The sequence below is a fragment of the Vombatus ursinus genome, unplaced genomic scaffold (assembly GCF_900497805.2).
Source record: "Vombatus ursinus unplaced genomic scaffold, bare-nosed wombat genome assembly UNPS02000749.1, whole genome shotgun sequence".
NCBI classification, from domain to species: domain Eukaryota; kingdom Metazoa; phylum Chordata; class Mammalia; order Diprotodontia; family Vombatidae; genus Vombatus; species Vombatus ursinus.
In genome coordinates this window covers 25118162-25135329 of record NW_020940527.1, presented here as the reverse complement: position 1 = coordinate 25135329, position 17168 = coordinate 25118162, and the positions used below count along the sequence as shown (strand labels likewise).

At 40.6% G+C, this 17168-nt stretch overlaps 1 protein-coding gene across 3 annotated transcripts in view; it reads left to right on the top strand.

Moving 5' to 3' along the window:
* The window catches only part of R3HCC1L (R3H domain and coiled-coil containing 1 like), a 109037-nt gene that overhangs the window by 27642 nt on the left and 64227 nt on the right, over positions 1–17168 (top strand). For 2 of the 3 annotated variants that reach the window (XM_027860387.1, XM_027860380.1), the window contains exon 2: positions 1382–1522. The exons of the other annotated variant lie outside the window; for it this stretch is intronic. The gene's annotated coding sequence lies outside the window, so the exon portion shown is untranslated. The remainder of the gene's footprint in view (positions 1–1381; positions 1523–17168) is intronic. 3 annotated transcript variants of the gene reach the window in all.

The window sequence follows — 17168 nt, the reverse complement described above, 5'->3', positions numbered from 1 at the left end:
TTGTTGCAAACTAATAGTGAGTCTAACTAATAGCAAGTCTTTACAGTGATCTGTAAAGGGTGCTAAAAACAAATATTGCAGATATTTAGTTTTTCTTCTTGAAAAAAAAGGTAGAAAAAACAAGTAAGTGTGTATTTTTTCATGGTTTCAGAATTTCTGGATATTTTGCATATATCCAAAGCTATTTAGAGCTCTTTCTAGGCTGGCTTGCCTTGTTTCAGTTTTAGCTGATTTCTAAATAATATCTAAAACTCTTGACTATTCTTCATGCTCCCTGTTTACCTAAAGGCAGCTAGGAGGCACAATGTATACAGTCAGTCAGCTAGCACTTATTAAGTTCCTTCTATTTGCCTGGCACTGTGCTAAGTGCTTCAGATACAAAGAAAGGCAAAAAACAGTCTCTACTCTCTATAAGCTCACAACATAACGACAACTTTGTACAAACAAAATATATACAGGATAAATCGGATATAAAGAGAGGATAAATTGGGGGATATTTCATAGGAACAGCACTAAGAATAAGGGGGCCTGGGAAGGGTGTCTTGGAGAAGGTGGGACTTTACCTGAGACTTGATCTCGAAACCAGGAGGCATAGGCTAGGAGGGAGTGTTCCAGGCGTAGGGAACAGTTGGTGAAAATGGCTGGAGTTGATAAATGGAATGTCATTTTTCAAATGGAATGAACATTTTTGGAATGTTTAAGGAGGCCAGTGTCATTGGCTTGCAGAGTATATGGAGAAGAGTAAGGTATAAGACAACTGCAAAGGTAAGAATGGAAGTGCTGGACTTGGGAGTGAGGAAGACCTGAATTCAAATCCCACCTCGGACATTATTTTAGCTAAGTGACCCTGGGCAAGTTTCTGTTTGCTTCAGTTTCCTCAGTTGTATAATGGTAATAATAATATCGCCTACATCACAGAGTTGTTGTGAGGATCAAATGATGTGATATTTGTAAAAAGTGCTTAGCATGGTGCCCGGCATATAACAGGTTCTATTTAAATGCTTATTCTATTCTATTATCCCTTCTATTCCCCTCTCCCAGCTTCCTCATTTGTAAAATGGGAGTAATAGTATCACCTACATCACAGGGTTGTTCTGAGAATAAAATGAGATAATAATATGTAGAAGTACTTTACTACTGAGAGTGTTACATAAATGCTAGTTATTATTCTAAAATAGAATGGCTCCTTAAATGCTTAATTGTTTCCTTTTCTCATTTCTGTGTAGAGGGCTTGGGGGTTTTTTGTGGGGGGAGGAGAAGAGAAGGGGGTGTGTCAGTATTTGAAATTTTCTTGTTTTCATGTCATTTATTTTTTTTTTTTACAAATAACTGTTAAATTATAGTGTCTTTTTGTAAAAGTAACTATTCCATTTTTTCCTAGGTATCAATGTTGATGAATATAAAGGAATTATAAGATTTTCCTCCTTTTTCTTTGGAAAATTTGTACAGTTTTTTCCTGTCTTCATACGTACTCCCTCTTCTGCCCTGCCATAATTCATAAAAAATAAATGGTAGCATTTTGGTAAGTATATTACTTTGTTAAGCCTTTATATGTTGGCCAGAATATTGAGAAGTTTTGGTTTATTTTCCCACAGACTTTCAGCATGTTGGATGGACACTTTCTGGAGAATTTATGAATAAATTGTCACATAGAATGAAATGATATGGTTGGGTTTCATTTTGTATCCACATCAATGAGATCATGGACCCTTTGAACTACTGAAATGTTTCATTAGCAGTTTATTGGCATTTTGTTGTTGTTTTCATAGAAAAAGTTTTGTTAGTGGTGTTTTGAAAGAGATAGACACTGAAAGATTTACTTCCAGCTGCCCCTCAGCCCTTCTCTTTTTGAGATATACTAAGGGTAGTTTACAGAGGATGCCGATGTATGCCTGTATCTAGACTTCCATGGTTAAAGCAGAGGTATCTTGACCTCTCAATCATCCCTTCCCTCTCTAATTTTCAGTCTTTTCCTATCTCTCCTCCCCTGCCACATACAAACATGCCTAGATTTCCATCATTATCAAAAATCTTTACTTAACCCTTCTGTTCCCCTAAGCTATAGTCCAGTATCTCTGCTCCCTCCCATTTATAATCAGTGCCTTCATCCTTTTCCTTTGCTCTCACTTCTCAGCCCTTTGTAATCTTGCTTCCAACCTGTCCTGAGGTTGGCCCTACCCAACCTTAACTGAAGCAGCTCTCTCCAATGTTACCAGTGATCTCTTAATTGCTAAATATTATGGCCTATATTCTCAGTCTTCAACCTCCTTGATCTCTGTAGAGCATTTGACACTAATGACTACCTCCCTTTCTTGAATCCTTTTTGCTCCCTGGGTTTTCATGATACTGCTCTCTCCTGGTTTTTCTCCTACTTGTCTGTCTGCTCCTTCTCGGTCTCCTTCTTTGGATCCTCATGCATATTCCATCCCCTAAGCATGAATGTCTTCCAAGGGTTTGTCTTTGTGTGTTCTTTTCTTTCTCTGTATGCTTTCTCTTGCTAAAGTCATCAGATCCCATGAGTTTAAAGATTATCTCCATGTTGCTGACTCTCAGATCTCTATTTCTAGTCCTCTCTTTTCTGAGTGATCGCCAACTGTTTATTGGACATATCTAACTGGACATCCCATAGCAAACCAAACTCTTTTCTTAATCCCTTACAGTCTGACTTCTGACATCATTCCACTGAAACTGCTCTTTCCCAAGTTACTAATAATCTTTTAGTTGCCAAAGTTGGCCTTTTCTCAATCCTCATTCTCTTTGACCTCTATGTAGCCTTTGACACTGTTGATCATTCTCTCTTCCTTGATACTTTCTTCTCTCTTGGTTTTTGGGACATGCCTGATTCTCCTCCCTATTTGACCACTTTTTGTCTGTCTCCTTTGTTGAATCTTCCTCCAGACCATGTGCTCTAACCATAGGTGCCCTCAGAGTTTTGTCCTGGGCTCTCTTCTCTTCCTCCTCTTTACTGTTTCACTTGGTCATCTCATCAACTCCCATGGATTTAATTACCATTTCTATGCTGTTGATTCTTCATACTAACTAGCCTTCCCTAAATTCTGTGGTGACTTCCACTCTCTCATCTCCAATTGCTTTTCAGGTATCTTGAACTGGATGTCCAGTAGACATCTTAAACTCAATATATCCAAAACAGAACTCATTATCTTTCCCTTAAACCCTCCCCCAACCCTCACTTCTCTTTTACTGTGGAGGGCAATAACCTGCTCATAGTCCCTCAGGCTCACATCTTGGATTCCTCACTGTCTCTCACTCCCCACCCGTCACCCCCAGTATCCGGTCTGTTGCCAAGGCCTGTCAATTATACCTTTGCAACATCTCCAATATATCCCCTTCTCTCCTCTAACCTTGCCACTACTCTAGTGCAGGCCCTCATCACCTCATTCCTCCTGGTGGGTTTACTTGTTTTAAGTTTCTCCCTACTCCAATCCATCTTTCATTCCCCCACTAAAGTGATTTTTCCTAAAGCTCAGGCCTGATCATCTCCTACTCAATAAACTCCCTTGGCTTCAAATTAACTTCAGGATCAAGTACAAAATGTGAACAAGACACTCCATCTCTCAGCTTTGGGCATTCTCTCTGGCTCTCCCCAGTGCCTGGAATGCTCTTTCTCCTTCACTCTGACTACTGACTTCCCTGGCTTCCCTTAAGTTCCAATTAAAATCCCACCTTCTACAAGAATCCTTCCCTGATCCCATTTAATTTTAGTGTCTTCCCTATGTTAATTATTTCTGATTTATCTTGTGTATAGGCTGCTTTGCATTTATTTGTTTGCATGTTGTCTCCACCATTAGACTGTAAGGGACTGTCTTTGATTCTTTTTATATCCCCAGCACTTAGCACAGTGTCTGGCATGTAGTAGGCACTTAATAAATATTGATCGATTGATTATTGACTGATGTCCACCCATTATCCTCTACTACTACCCCCCAACCCTTCTCCACATTTTCCTCTTTCTGTTGAGGGCGCCAGTATCCTTCATGTCACTGAGGTTTGGAATCTGAGAGTCTGCTGCTATAACATCCTCAGCATCATTTCTCTTCTCCCCGTTTGCATGGCCACTGTCCTCCTTCAGCCCTCATCACCTCTTGACCATATTATCTTAATAGTCTCTGAAATAGCCTCCCAGATTCTTTCCTTTCCTATTCCAGTCCACGCTCCACATAATTGCCAAAATAATCTTCCAAGGCACAGATAGCTTCTCCTGCTTGAGAAATTGCAGTGGCTCCCTACTGCCTCTAGGATAAAGTATAAACTCCTCAGCTTAGCATTTCAGGCCCTTCCTGTCTGGCTCTAGCCTACCTTTCCATGCTTATTATACACATTCTTCATCTTCATCCTCTCTGCATTGTAGTCAGCTGACTGTTGGCTGGTCCCTGAACTTGACCTCCATCTCTGGCTTCCATGCTTTTTCATGGGCTTCCACCCTACCTGAAATGTACTCTCTCCTCATCTCCAGCTCTTAGAATCCCTTGTTGCTGTCAGAGCTCAGCTCCTATTCCATCCCTTAATAGATGCATGTCAATTGATTGATTTTTTTAATCTCCTTGGTTGTTAGTGCTTTCTCCCACTTTGTCAATGATCCTGTTTATACTTGTCTGTTTTTGTATTGTTTCTCCCCAGTAGAATCTAAGTGCCTTCGATGACAAACCATTTTGTTTTGCACACAGTAGGCACTTGGTAGATGCTTATTGGATTGAATTGGGACTTCATTGAATTAGTACCTCAAGCAATAGGGCTTTATTTACTTTAGGCCCAAGGTACAAGAGAAGAATAAGCACACACTTTGCTGGACTTTGTCGAGATAAGGTTGAGTGATACGCACAAAATCAGTGGACAGTTAAAATGGCAAGGTAAAATTATTAATCGTGTTGGCAGGATCATGGAATTAAAAAGAATATTAGACATTCTGATTTTTAATAATTACCCTTGCAGATATGTAATCTCATTAATTTTTTAAAGAAGGCTTCAAGGGTAGAACAAGAAGCAACTGTTGTGTGGGAGATAACTCTCTCTCATCACATACCAGCTCCGTGAGGAAGATGGTGAAAGTATCATCTCCAAATGAGGCAGTGACACTCAAAGGTTGAGTGACTCCTCTAGGGTAACACAGCTAGTAAGTGTCAGAACTGAGATTTAGATCCAGGTCTCCTGCATCCCAGTCGGCTCCAGCTCGCCATCTTTATCCGTAGCATGGAGAGACTCCGCTGTAGTTGGACCTAGCCCTGGAGTCTTTCATGGTGGTTGCTCTCACAGTGAAGGTTCTAGTAGGAGTTGAGGAGTGGTGTGGAGGTAGTGGTGTCCAGTGGTACGGAGTCCAGTGGTGGCTGAGACCATGCTGACAACAAAGGAGCAGGTGACCAGAAAAGAAAAGGAAGGCCAGTGGCCAACACAGCTTTCTTACTGATGGATTAGCACAACTGAGTCTTACTTTGCTGCCCCGGGTGATAGTTTTCTACCAAAAAGGCACAAAAAGGATCTCTGATAAATGGAGCCTGCATGAATGATAGTAACAACTTGCACTTGTTTGTGGCCCACCGCTGCTACTTGCTTAAGTAACGAGAAGAGTAGGCCACTACAGTGATTGTGGGCACTAATGGCATTAAGTATTTTCCTAGTAGAGTCGCCAGAGCAATTCTAGGGAAAGGGATGCACTGCTGAGCGATCAGTCAGTCAACAGACATTTATGGAGCACTTACCGTGTGCCAGGCCCAGTCTTAGGCCTGAGGGATACCAGCACACAAGTGAGACAGACCCCCCTCCCCCCCCAAGAGAGCTGGCATTCTGCTGGAGACATGTTGTCTGTTGGAAATAGAGGACAGATAGAAATTAAAGGTCCAGGCTGCCTTGGGCCTTCAGCTGCTTGCTTTTTGTTTTTGTCTCACACACATCTACACTTTATGGTTCTTGAATAACCCAATAGCTGGTGGTTGCATTTTGCCTGGGTTCCTTCCTTGTACTTTGTTAACAAACACCTTTTTGTCTAGGAAAACTTCTAGATTTATAGGCTGTATATAATGGCCATTACTGAGAGGTGACAATTTGGGCAGAATCCTGTTTTTATTGTTTTTATTTTTTAATGCTAGAGATTTTTCTGTGTTCTTGCACGATTTAAAATTTCTTTTCCTGCTTCTGGATGTTAAAATGAAGCAGAGCCTGAAAGTAATAGAAGACTTGGCATACTCAAACAGTCACTCATTTATGGAGCTCCTGCGATGTGCTCTGCACTGTGTTTGGTTCAGTGAGGTGGTTTTTGTCCATGAAGTCCTTAGTCCAGACTCATATGCATGAAACAACAATGAAAATGTCTGAAATTGACATGGTACGTTTGTAAAATGCTTTACATTTGTTAACTTTATTTGAGTATCACAATAATCCTGTGAGGTAAGAACTGTGGTTATTATTCCCATTTCACAGATAAGGACACAGAAAGTTTAAGTGACTTGCTCATGGTCACACAGCTAGTAAGTGTCTTAGGCTAATGCAAAGACCAGGAACTTTTCTACTTATGCCACAGAGTGATGGTGAAGTGCTGAATGGCCTGATGCAGATTAGAAGCTGAAAAGTTGTAGAGAGGCGGCGAGAAGCGAGTGTAGTCTAAGAAAGCTTCCTAGAGTCAAGAACACTTGAACTGGAGCATCTGAAGTGATGGACAAGATTTGGGTAGGTGGAGGAGAGGAAGCGCGTCATTCCAGGAAAGAGAACAGTAGCATGGAGGCGAGCATGGGGTGCTTGAGGAACAGGAAGGCCCACCTGGCTCAGCCAAGAGGAGGGTATTGGGGAGTTCAGTGAGAAGTAGATGATAATGCTTGCCGACAGTGCTCTCGTGGAAAATTCTGGAAAATCCCTTCTGATAGGGTGAGCAAATGTGAGAAAAGAAAGCAAAGCAAGACTGCCCTTGGACGGGCTTTTAGGTCCTTTGAGCATCTCTGTATTTATGGAAGCCATGGCCTTTTCCATTTCACAACGCTGACTGCCGATAGTCCTAACTGACACATGGCTTAGAGTGAGCAGAAGGACGGGCGTCATCGAGCATGGCTTTGAGGATACCTAGACCCCCAGAGGAAAGCAAAGAGAGGTTTAATCTTGGCTGTTTAAAATCTCCTTGTACCTGTCTTTTCATTATTATTATTATTATTATTTTAAGAAGAAGCCAATCTGCACCTGGCCATAAAGAGTGACATTGTGTCTGTAAAAGTGCTGTGCTAGCATACAGAGCTGTCCCACAAGAGCACTTCCCAAGTCCCCAGACACGGGGCTGACAATCTGCAGCAGCAGTCTGTGAGATGGGGGATGGATGGACAGCAGTGGAAGGGAGGATATACATTCTGTAGATGGGGGTTGGGGGAGAGAGCAGCTCCAAGGCCTTGCAGGCAGTTGGGATGGAAACCATTCAAGTTGGCAGGATCAGGGAGTCAAATTGGCTCTAAAGCAGCAACTGATGCTTTTGGGGTTATTTGTGGGATGGGGTACACGTGTTTCACTCTCTTCTCAAGGTGTTGCTGTTTCATTTTGTTAGCAAGGCTGTAAGGTTAGAAGTTTTATTGATGGAAGTATGGATTGGATGGAATTAGAAATCTTGAAGCAACTAAAAATATCACTTCTTGCCAGGAAATGAGGCTGCCCAAACCCTTCCTGCCCAGCTGGGAGGACCAGGGTGAAGGGTGGAGACTTAGTGGAGTTTACCTTTTCCAGGAATTATTACATTAACTGTGAGACCAGTCTCTGTATGCATATCACAAATTGGCTGTCTCCTCATCCCTGGCTTAGGTTTGTTTTGATGTTGATTCAGTGACTGGTGGGTAAGTAACCTCATTCTGAACTGAAGGCAAGGCTACCTTGTCACCACTCAGATCCTGGAATAAACTTGGGGTGTTTGCCATTGCAGCCTTCTGTCTGACTTAACTGAGTCATTTTTTAGTGAGTGTGGAGAATGAATATGTTTGATTACTATTTTTAGTCTTGTACTCAGTTGTGTACACAGGATTGGAACTCAGGGAAAAGTACTGTTCTTAGCCTCTTCCTCTTATTTTTCCTTTTCTTGGCAATGTTTGAGCGTAATCAGCATGTAAGCGATCATAACAGTGCTCATAACTCAAAATTTGGTGATGTGTCTTGTTCCCATTGCATTAATTATACAAATCCAAAGTAAGGTTGATAGCAGAGAAAGGAGGCAGAAATAGTCTGGGGGAAATTGGTGAAGGAGTAAAAAAAAGGGTTGCAGAAGTTGGAAATATTCTGGTAGTACCACTTCTCAGGCCTCCAGTGTAGGCTTTCCCTGGCTCTTCATTGCTTATGGATGAAGTCCAAACTTGTTAGCCTGGTATTCAAGGCCCCTGGCCAAAGAGAATTTATTTTATCGTAGAAGCAGCGGGGTTGTTCATTTGTCCCCAAAAGTACCTTGTTCATTTTCATCTCTCTGCTTTTCTATGGTCCTCCTTCTACTTCCTGGCTTTCTTTAAAGCCTAGTTCTACTCTGTCAATTTTTTTAATGATCTCTTTTTCCTCAAAACTTCATAACCTTGTACTACTATTTATATTTGCTAATTATATACTGCCTTGTGTTGTGAGTTTTCTTTCTCTGTTCATCTGTCTTCTGAATTAGGTTGTAGGATTTTTGCAGACAGTGGTTACCTTTTCATTTAGGAAGTCTAGGACGTAGACTTTTGTTTAATTTAGATTAAATACCCCCATATCAATCAGTACAGAATAGATGCTTGCTACCTAGCAAGCTAGCATGCTGGCATTCATCCTTTTGGTCTTACTACAATAATTTAGGCTTCATTTAAGTACATTAATGCCGTATAGTATTACCTGGTCAAACTTCTTAAGCCTTTTCTATTCTTAAAGCTTGATAGTAACCTTTCCATATGTGAAAGAGTTATCCCTTATTTACTTATTATCTAATACTTTCTGTGCACATAAGTAAAACATTTTGCTCCTATTTCCCCAGCAGCCAGATTTCAGAATGACACTTCCTAGTATGACTGGAGCAGGAAAGAGAGATGGAGCCCAGATACACTGGCTGGTCCCTGCATTCTCCACTCTACTAATGCCTGCCCCTGTTCACATGCAATTGTTCTTTTCCACTACTACTGCTTTACTGCTTCATCAACCTAAATTTCTCCATCAAGCTACTCAATCTTAACTTCGATAAGACATAAGCTTCTAAAAAAAGCAATAATGTTCCAGGCTGTTTTTTTTCCATGGTTTCTTTACGTTTTATTCAGTGGTTTGTAGGTTTTAGTCTGTGACCTGAGAGGAGCCCTAAGGGGAAGAAAAATGACCCAGTGTACAAGCTGTTCAGTAAATATCAAACTTTGAGGTACAGTCTCAAAATCCAATCCACTCTTTGTGTTCCACTGTAGGATGTCAGTCCAGATTAGAATAGATCCAGCAGGGGAACCACTCTGGTGCCATTCTAGAAGGAAGTTATGCTATTTAGTGGAGCTGTGTCAGATTCAACCACAGAACTCTAGAGTGAGACGCAAACTAGATTAAAATGTAATTGGGAAATGTTTAACAAAATAAAAAAATATATAATTCATCATAGATAATGTTAATTTGTAGTTTTCTAAGTGAATATATGGCCCACTGGGGTCAGTATCTCAGAGTTTGACACCACTGTTTAAGAGGGACATTTAGGGATAATTTGTAAAGATAAAGCTTAAGAGGTCTTGAGCTCCAGGATCCCTGGACCCTCTTCAAGCTGATTCTAACCTCCCCAAGTGGTCATGGAATTGGTCTTGTCTGAATATTGGAATTAGTGTGAAAACAAATTCGTATCTACAGTTTCAAGGAGATAAGAGTGGTATATCCCAGGCTTAGAAGCCAGGCAAATTGATATGCTCATCAGTTCCAATAAGCTTCCTTATTACCTGTATGTGCCATTACTACATATGCTAACCCGTGTAGCCTTGCTCATTTTTCTTGTCCTGTAGCTACCTTAAAGAAGCATATGATAGCACCATTTAACTTGGTAACTAATTATTTCCAGCCATTGCATGTTTTGTGATATGATGCTGCTAAAAGGTATATTTCAACTCGAAAACATGTTTTTATCTTTTTTTTTTATGACTTGTTCATTGTTCAAACCTATTAAAATCTTAAACTGACTGCCTTTTTCAGTGGTCACTATAGGTGTGAATGTTAAACTCTGAACAGTAAGTTGGTGAGCTATAGGGTTACCACATCAGTGGAGTGTGAAAGAGACTGAGCTTCAGGCTGTTTCCTAGCCTATAGAGCGTGAAATCATTTGGTGCCGATGCATGGCGACTGGGGCCAGTGGAGTGTAAAATAAGTTGGGGGTGTGAGTTGTGTTATGCTGAGAGATAAACCTCTTCATGCCATAGTTTGCTTATGCCCTTGGAGCTGCCAAGATCCTGCTAGAACCATATATCCCATATCTTAGTCTGTCTTAACACTCAGCTTTCTCTTGAAATGTTTCCTCCTCTTGTGTAAGTAATGCTCCTTGTTCCACTGCAGAAAGGTGCAAGCTACAAATGTCCCAGGTAGACATTAAAACACCTAATTTTGTGGCACACTTCCCCTAAAAATACCATCTATAGCAGAAATTTACTGTGCAAGTTTTGTTTTTAGACTTTCTAGCATGGGAGTCGTACTCTGCTTGGGACCTTCTGTAAGACTAAGAATTGTGCTAATGTCACTTTCATTGGTCATTGTTCCCATGTATACATGTCCCCATGGAGTAGGGAAGTACTATAGAGAAGAATAAGACGTTCTGAATAATAACACGACAGAGATGGTGAGAGGAGGAAATATAGGAAAGATTATTCATTTGGGGAAAAGAAGGGAGGGATTTCATCTCCTGACACATGGTAAGGTATCCCTACCATATGTTTCTGAGGGCGAGGCAAGGTGAATGGGGACGTTTTCACAGACAACTGTGAATTATGATTATTATCACTTTTAAATCTAGAAGGTTATTGGCAATGGGCATGTCACTGTGCACTCCAGTTTATGTATTCTTATCCTTGTCGATCTTAACCATTCCATTACACTGGTCTCCTGTCTCTCTTGACATTTGGACAAGCCCTAGAACTTTGTTGAGTCTTTGCAGATGTGAAAGTTTTGGATATTTGTAAAGTCAGTAAATTACTGTAAGACTGATAGGCATACCTGTCTCACTCCTTTCACCTGTAGGGTTCAAAACTATGGAGTATACTGATCAGAAACTGTCATTCAGCATAGTTAAATGGAAGGCAGCCAAATCATTTTATAACTGATTAAAGTAGACAATTAAAAAAAAAAGCCTAACATTGCTAACTTTGGCATAATTTGAAGGTCTTTCTGTACCAGGGAAATGAAAATTATATGGGGAATTGCCTATGAAAAGGAAAGGGTCATCATATTGGGCCTTGCAAATTAGGATAAAAAAATTTACTAGTTCAGAAAGCGGTTAAGTAATAAAAGCAATACCCTCCTACTAGGGAGTTATATAGATAATTAAACAAGAAATAAGAGAAATGATATTCTTTATTTCTTGCCTGAGAGATGTTATTTATTCTTAGTAAAGTCAGTCTGGGCAATGCTTAAGGTGGGAAGCAGTGTTTTTTCTCAAGTGCTAAATAGGGTAGAATATATAATAAAACTCAGTCTTTGTTGCATTTTTCTTGCAATAATTTCAATTAATTTCAACTCAGACACTTATTAAGCACCTACTGTGTGTAAAACAGTATGCCTGGACAGTGGAGACTCAAAGATATGACAGAAACTCTGTTCTCAAGAAGCTTATAGTCTAAGAGTATGGATGATCTCATTTATCATATTCACTGATGGAGAGGAGCTATAGTGTGGTAGATAATCTGAATTGAGTTTTTAAAGGTATCATGGGATATTTTTTTCAGACTATTTATCTTCTTGTTCAAAATTTACTTTGTCTTTGAAATGAATGTCTGGTGCATAGTAGGTGCTTGATAAATGCTTATTGATTGATTAATTGATTGTGTCCTGAGCCAGGTACTGGACTGATTGGGTCAGCAGTTGAGGAAGGCAGTTTACTAGCAGGTGTTAACAGTGATACCTTCTGCCCACAAAAGGGATAAGTCCAGTCTTGATCTAAATCACAATGATCTTCTACTGAAAGGGTGTCTTGCTTCTTTCAGTGCAGCCTATGGACAGGGCTGTTCCAGAAACCCTGGTGAAATAGGAGTGAGGGCTGACCTAGTTTCTGGTCTTATTAGTCAGCATTTCAGTCTGGTTGTTCTTACAGGAGAGTGATTTTCAATCTTTTTTTTGTATCCACAGACAACTATTCCATTTGCTTCTCCCCCCAAAGCTACACCTCACACTTCACTAGAGTTTGTAAGGAGTCAGTGCTGTTTTTGATGAGACACCAATGAGATGTGGCCTTTATTTTTATTAAATATCTTAAGCCGGTCCTTCTTGTCAGAAAGAAAACCCTATATTCTGTAATTGTATAAACATCAGTATGGTAAGAGACCAGCCTGCAAAATAGAAATGCTCATTATGAAAGAATAGAATCTCTTGGTCAAGTATTTTACCTGAGTTTAGAAAAGGAGATAGCAAACAATTATCTCTCAGTAGCTAACCTGCCATAGGTAAGTACTTTGAGTTTTTAACGTTATTTTCTTTCTATTTAGTTCTGTTGTTCTTTCGTAGTTTCTTTATTAATGTAGTTTTAACCTGGGTTCTGTATACTTAGCAGGATCTTTTCTGATCAAAATAATAATAAAAATAAAATCAAAGACAAAATAAATGTGCGAAAAAGGTCTTGGATAGTAGTACAATTTTATCCCTTTTTCATTCCTCTTAAATATATTAGGGCTAAATATATTAGCAATATTAAATATATTGCTTCTCCCCTAATTCTGCCCCCCCCAAAGAAAAATACTTTCTGTGGACTATTGAAATCCAGGTAAGTAGTAAATACCCTTCTGGGGAGTATCTTTTTAAGGGTAAGCCCTGTATGTTTCCCTTAGTCTGGCTATTTGTAAAAGCCTAGATTTCTTGTAGCCACTGTCATTTTCATTGAATCTGCTAGTTTATTTTCCCCTTAAATTGTCCCAAACTATAGCCAGACCATACAAACTATATCAGCACTGGATTTTTGGGTAAGGGTAAGCAAGGATAGGGTAAGCAGGGTAACATGCAGGCAAGAGGTCCCAATCAGGTGCTCAGTATATGCAGGTACTGAGGCATCTGGTCAGACCTGGTCACTTCCTGAGGTGGGGTATTTCTATCCACGTGTAGACATATCAGTAGAAATAACTAGAGTGACTGATGGATCCATAGGTGTAACCAAAAGGCACCAAAGATATTGTTTCATTCCAGATATACTTTCTTACCTGGTTTCTAATTGGCATACTCATAGGTACATGGTGCTTTCTTACTCATGATTGGTATTTCACCTTGGGTAGTTTATTTATTCTGGAGTAGAAAGCAATCTGTCTTCAGTGTAGTAGAGGAAGGCCACTCACTCTGTAGTGCTGGCAGAGCTGGCTGTCTCCTGGTTAGACTTGCTGGGTGCTCCTATACATTGAGGAATTAAAACACAAGGCTGAGACTCAGGGACTGTGGGGCAGATGGGCAAGTTTCCTTTGTTCTGGTATCACTAAGTTGTAGTTAGTTAAGTATCTTGACCATGAGCTTTCCCTTAAATCTGAAAATAAGTCATGTCAGGTGCCTGTTACTGGTCCAGAAGTCTAGGTCAGAGTCCAGGCTTTCATTCCAGAACAGACAAGATAAGATGCGACTGTCTAGTTGACAGGTCTGGGCTCTGTTTGAGAGCTTCGGCCAGAAATCCATAACAGTTAGAAGGTCATAAGCAGAAATGCAGTCAGAGAATATAGGCATCAGCCTGCATGTGGTTTTTGAAGGGTACAAGAGGAAACAGGTATGAAGTAGAGTTTGGAAAGTTTCTCAGAATTGTGTATAAATGGGCAGGTCAGCCCACTAGGGTAGCTAGAGTGGGACTGTTGATCCTAGGGTTGGACTGGTTGCCGTCTGCCCTGGGTTTAAGCACCTTTGATTTGGACACAGAAAGATTATGTGGTATATACTTCAGGGCTCAAAGGTCTTGTAAGGCTGTTGATTCCTTGACTGACAAAAGTCTGAGTAGATCTTTGGGGAAATTCTAATGATTCTCACTCATACCCCTGAATATACGCATAGATAGATATGTCTACTGCTTTGGTGGAATCTATAGAGTACGTTTTCCCAGAGCTGATTGGTTAGAAATACACAGGCATCTCTGGCTTTTGATGTAGTTTTTCAAGCACTACTAAAAACTGAACCTAGCTATTTCTTCTGAGCTGTAAACTGGTAGAGTTCATTGGACTATCATCTAGAGAGAATGAAATTATATTTTCAGCCATGTTTATGATTGGAGCAAAGCAAGTGTTGGGATTTCTTTTCAGGAGGTTTAACCTGATTGTGTATCTTAATATTACTGGGCTTCTGACCGCTGAAATATGGCTTAGATCGATGGTGGTTTGGAGAAAGCAGAACGAGGGCCATCCATCATGCAGAGGCTCCATCAAAGCTGGCTGATAATGCTGCTTTCACCAAGCGGCTATCTATCCATCCATCTATCCATCAGTAGGATGAAATGAGATTTAGCGGAACAGGCAGCAGGAACTCTGAGACACTTTCTGACCAACAGTTGCAACCATGGCTGAGGTCTGACCACAAAATATAACACTGGGGCTTGGCGGGATGTGGAAGCCAGCACAATCTCCTTCCCGTCACTGCTAGCTTAGCACATATTGCAATATGGGGCAGTGGCAGCAGCACTACCTCCCATTCGGAATTTAATTGAAGCTTAAGTGAATGTGGAGCTTGAGAAAAGGGTAGCTCTGTCAGGTTGAACAGACACATTTGAAGTAGAATTTTTCTCTTTGATTTAGAGAAGAAATAATATTTAACTGATTTTCAGTTTGCTTGGGATCCTACCAAAATTTAGCCTGAAGTCCATTCCCTCTAATTGGCAGAACACCTTGCAACTGAGAAATGCACCAAGAATGGCTCAGCCTTGTCTATTGGAAATACCAAAGGAGCCTTTGGGAAATTCTTAGGTTTCCATGAACTGGAGGGGGTGGGGATGATATAGTTAAAGGAAATTCACAGACAATCCAAATCCTTCTTCCATTTTCACATTTTGACTGTGGTTGTTAGCAATTAGCTAAAACTATGGAAAGACCTAGTTGTTGAGGACAGAGGCTCAGGTGCTGCCTCTGCCACTGTTTGTGTGACCTTGGACAAGACACTTCTGCTTTTTCAAGCTCAGGTTCCTTGTGTATAAATTGAGGGCATTGGACAATCATCTAAGCCCCTTTTCAGCTTCTAACAGTCTATGAGTCCATGGTGTTCACCGGAAATGAGACAGCCAAAATATGAACAGGAAGAATGGAGTTGGGAAGCTAAGAAACAGATAAATAGGTTAGATAATCCATAAACTAGATAATCAGCCTCTGTATAATTGATTGTTAACTATATCTCCTTGATTGCTGGACTATCTCATCTCAGTTTGTATTCTGTGGGTATTTATTTGATACCATTTGTTTATCCATTTGCCAACTACCGAGTTCTTGGGCAGTAAATGCCTCCCCCTGGCTGTTTATGTGGATGCCACAGCCCACTTCACAGTAAAGACCCCCATCCTTTGTTCTGAAGTCTTCGTTTTTGTTTCAGATTGGGGGGAGGGGTTGAAGGGAGCCTAATGTACCGGAGATGCCTCGGAAATGAGAGCCTTGGATGAATTCCTGGCCCTATTGATCCACCGGCAGTTTATGCATCCTGACATTCATAATCTCAGTAGGCTGCTGATGTTCCTGATTAATGGGCCCAGGGGCTGTCCATCCGTCACTTCACATTAATTACTGAAGAGGTGTTTTTCCAGTGATTTACCTGACAGCGGGCTGTGATGAATACCCCTAAACAGAGTGGGCAGTGATTAATCACAGGACCACACCCCTCCCCCACTCTCTCTTCCCCCTAACCACAGGCCAGCATTGGGATTTGACCAAGGAGTGCCCCCTCCTCACCAGCCATCTATCTCCATAAATGCTTGTGGATGCATATTTATCGGGGCATGGGGCCTGGCAGATAGCATTCTAGTATTTGTGCCAAAGATGATGAAAAATAAATCTTCCCACCAGAAAGGGGCACCTAGCAGGCTTGTGTATGGGGACAAAGAAAAGTATGGGAGCTGCCTTTGTATCTCTCTTATAGAAATCTGGTAGGCAAATAGCTAGCCTTCAGAACAACAATCAGTGAAAATTCATTCAACATTCATTCACTAAACATTGATTAAGCACCTACTATATGTGGTTGGAGGTATGTGAGATTAAAAAAACATACCCTTTGTCTTACAATCTAGTTGGGAAGAGAGAATCCCTAGGTTCTTATGAGAACTAGAAAACGACTCAAAGTGATCTTACACATTGAACTTTGGAGTAGAAACAGGGAACTCAATTAAGAGTTTTAGGATTCCATTTTTTTTTTTCTTTGTGGCTTGAGGCAGGTCATTTAAATTGACCTTTTCTTCAGTTTTCCAGTTTGTAAAACATTATGCTTAGTTAACCAGCTCCCTTATTGAGTGCCTACTGGGTACCCACTATCATATTAGTGTCATAGGGGATTCAAAAGAAATATAAAATGTTCTCTGCCTTTAGGGAGCCAGTGGCATAGTTCTGGAGATAAACCTTTCATATAAAGGTTTTAAGCCATACAAGACCTTCCAAATGTCAAAATGGGTGATACAGATAAGTACTATATTAGTCAAAAAGAGAGTAAAGTCAGTGCAGGCAAAAGTGGTCAGTGTAAGCTCTAAGGAGATCTCAGCATTTCAAATAGTCCTTTTGAAGAATGCATGAGGGTTAGCTAAAAGATGTAGGCAGTCATTTCAGAAAAGAAAATGAGTGTGGTATATTTGGAGGATAGTGAGAAGACCAGCCTGGCTAGAGCAGAGGATTTATGTTTGAGAGCAATTGGAATCAGAGTTGGGGCCTGATTGTGAAGAGTCTTGAATCGCAGGCTCAGGAGTTTGGACTTTATTCACTAGGCTGTGGGAAGTGATTGAAGGCTTTTGAATGGGGACTAATATGATAAAAGTGATGTTTGGGAAAAATTAACTCTGAATTGATATACCCAATGTGGTTTGAAGAAGCTAT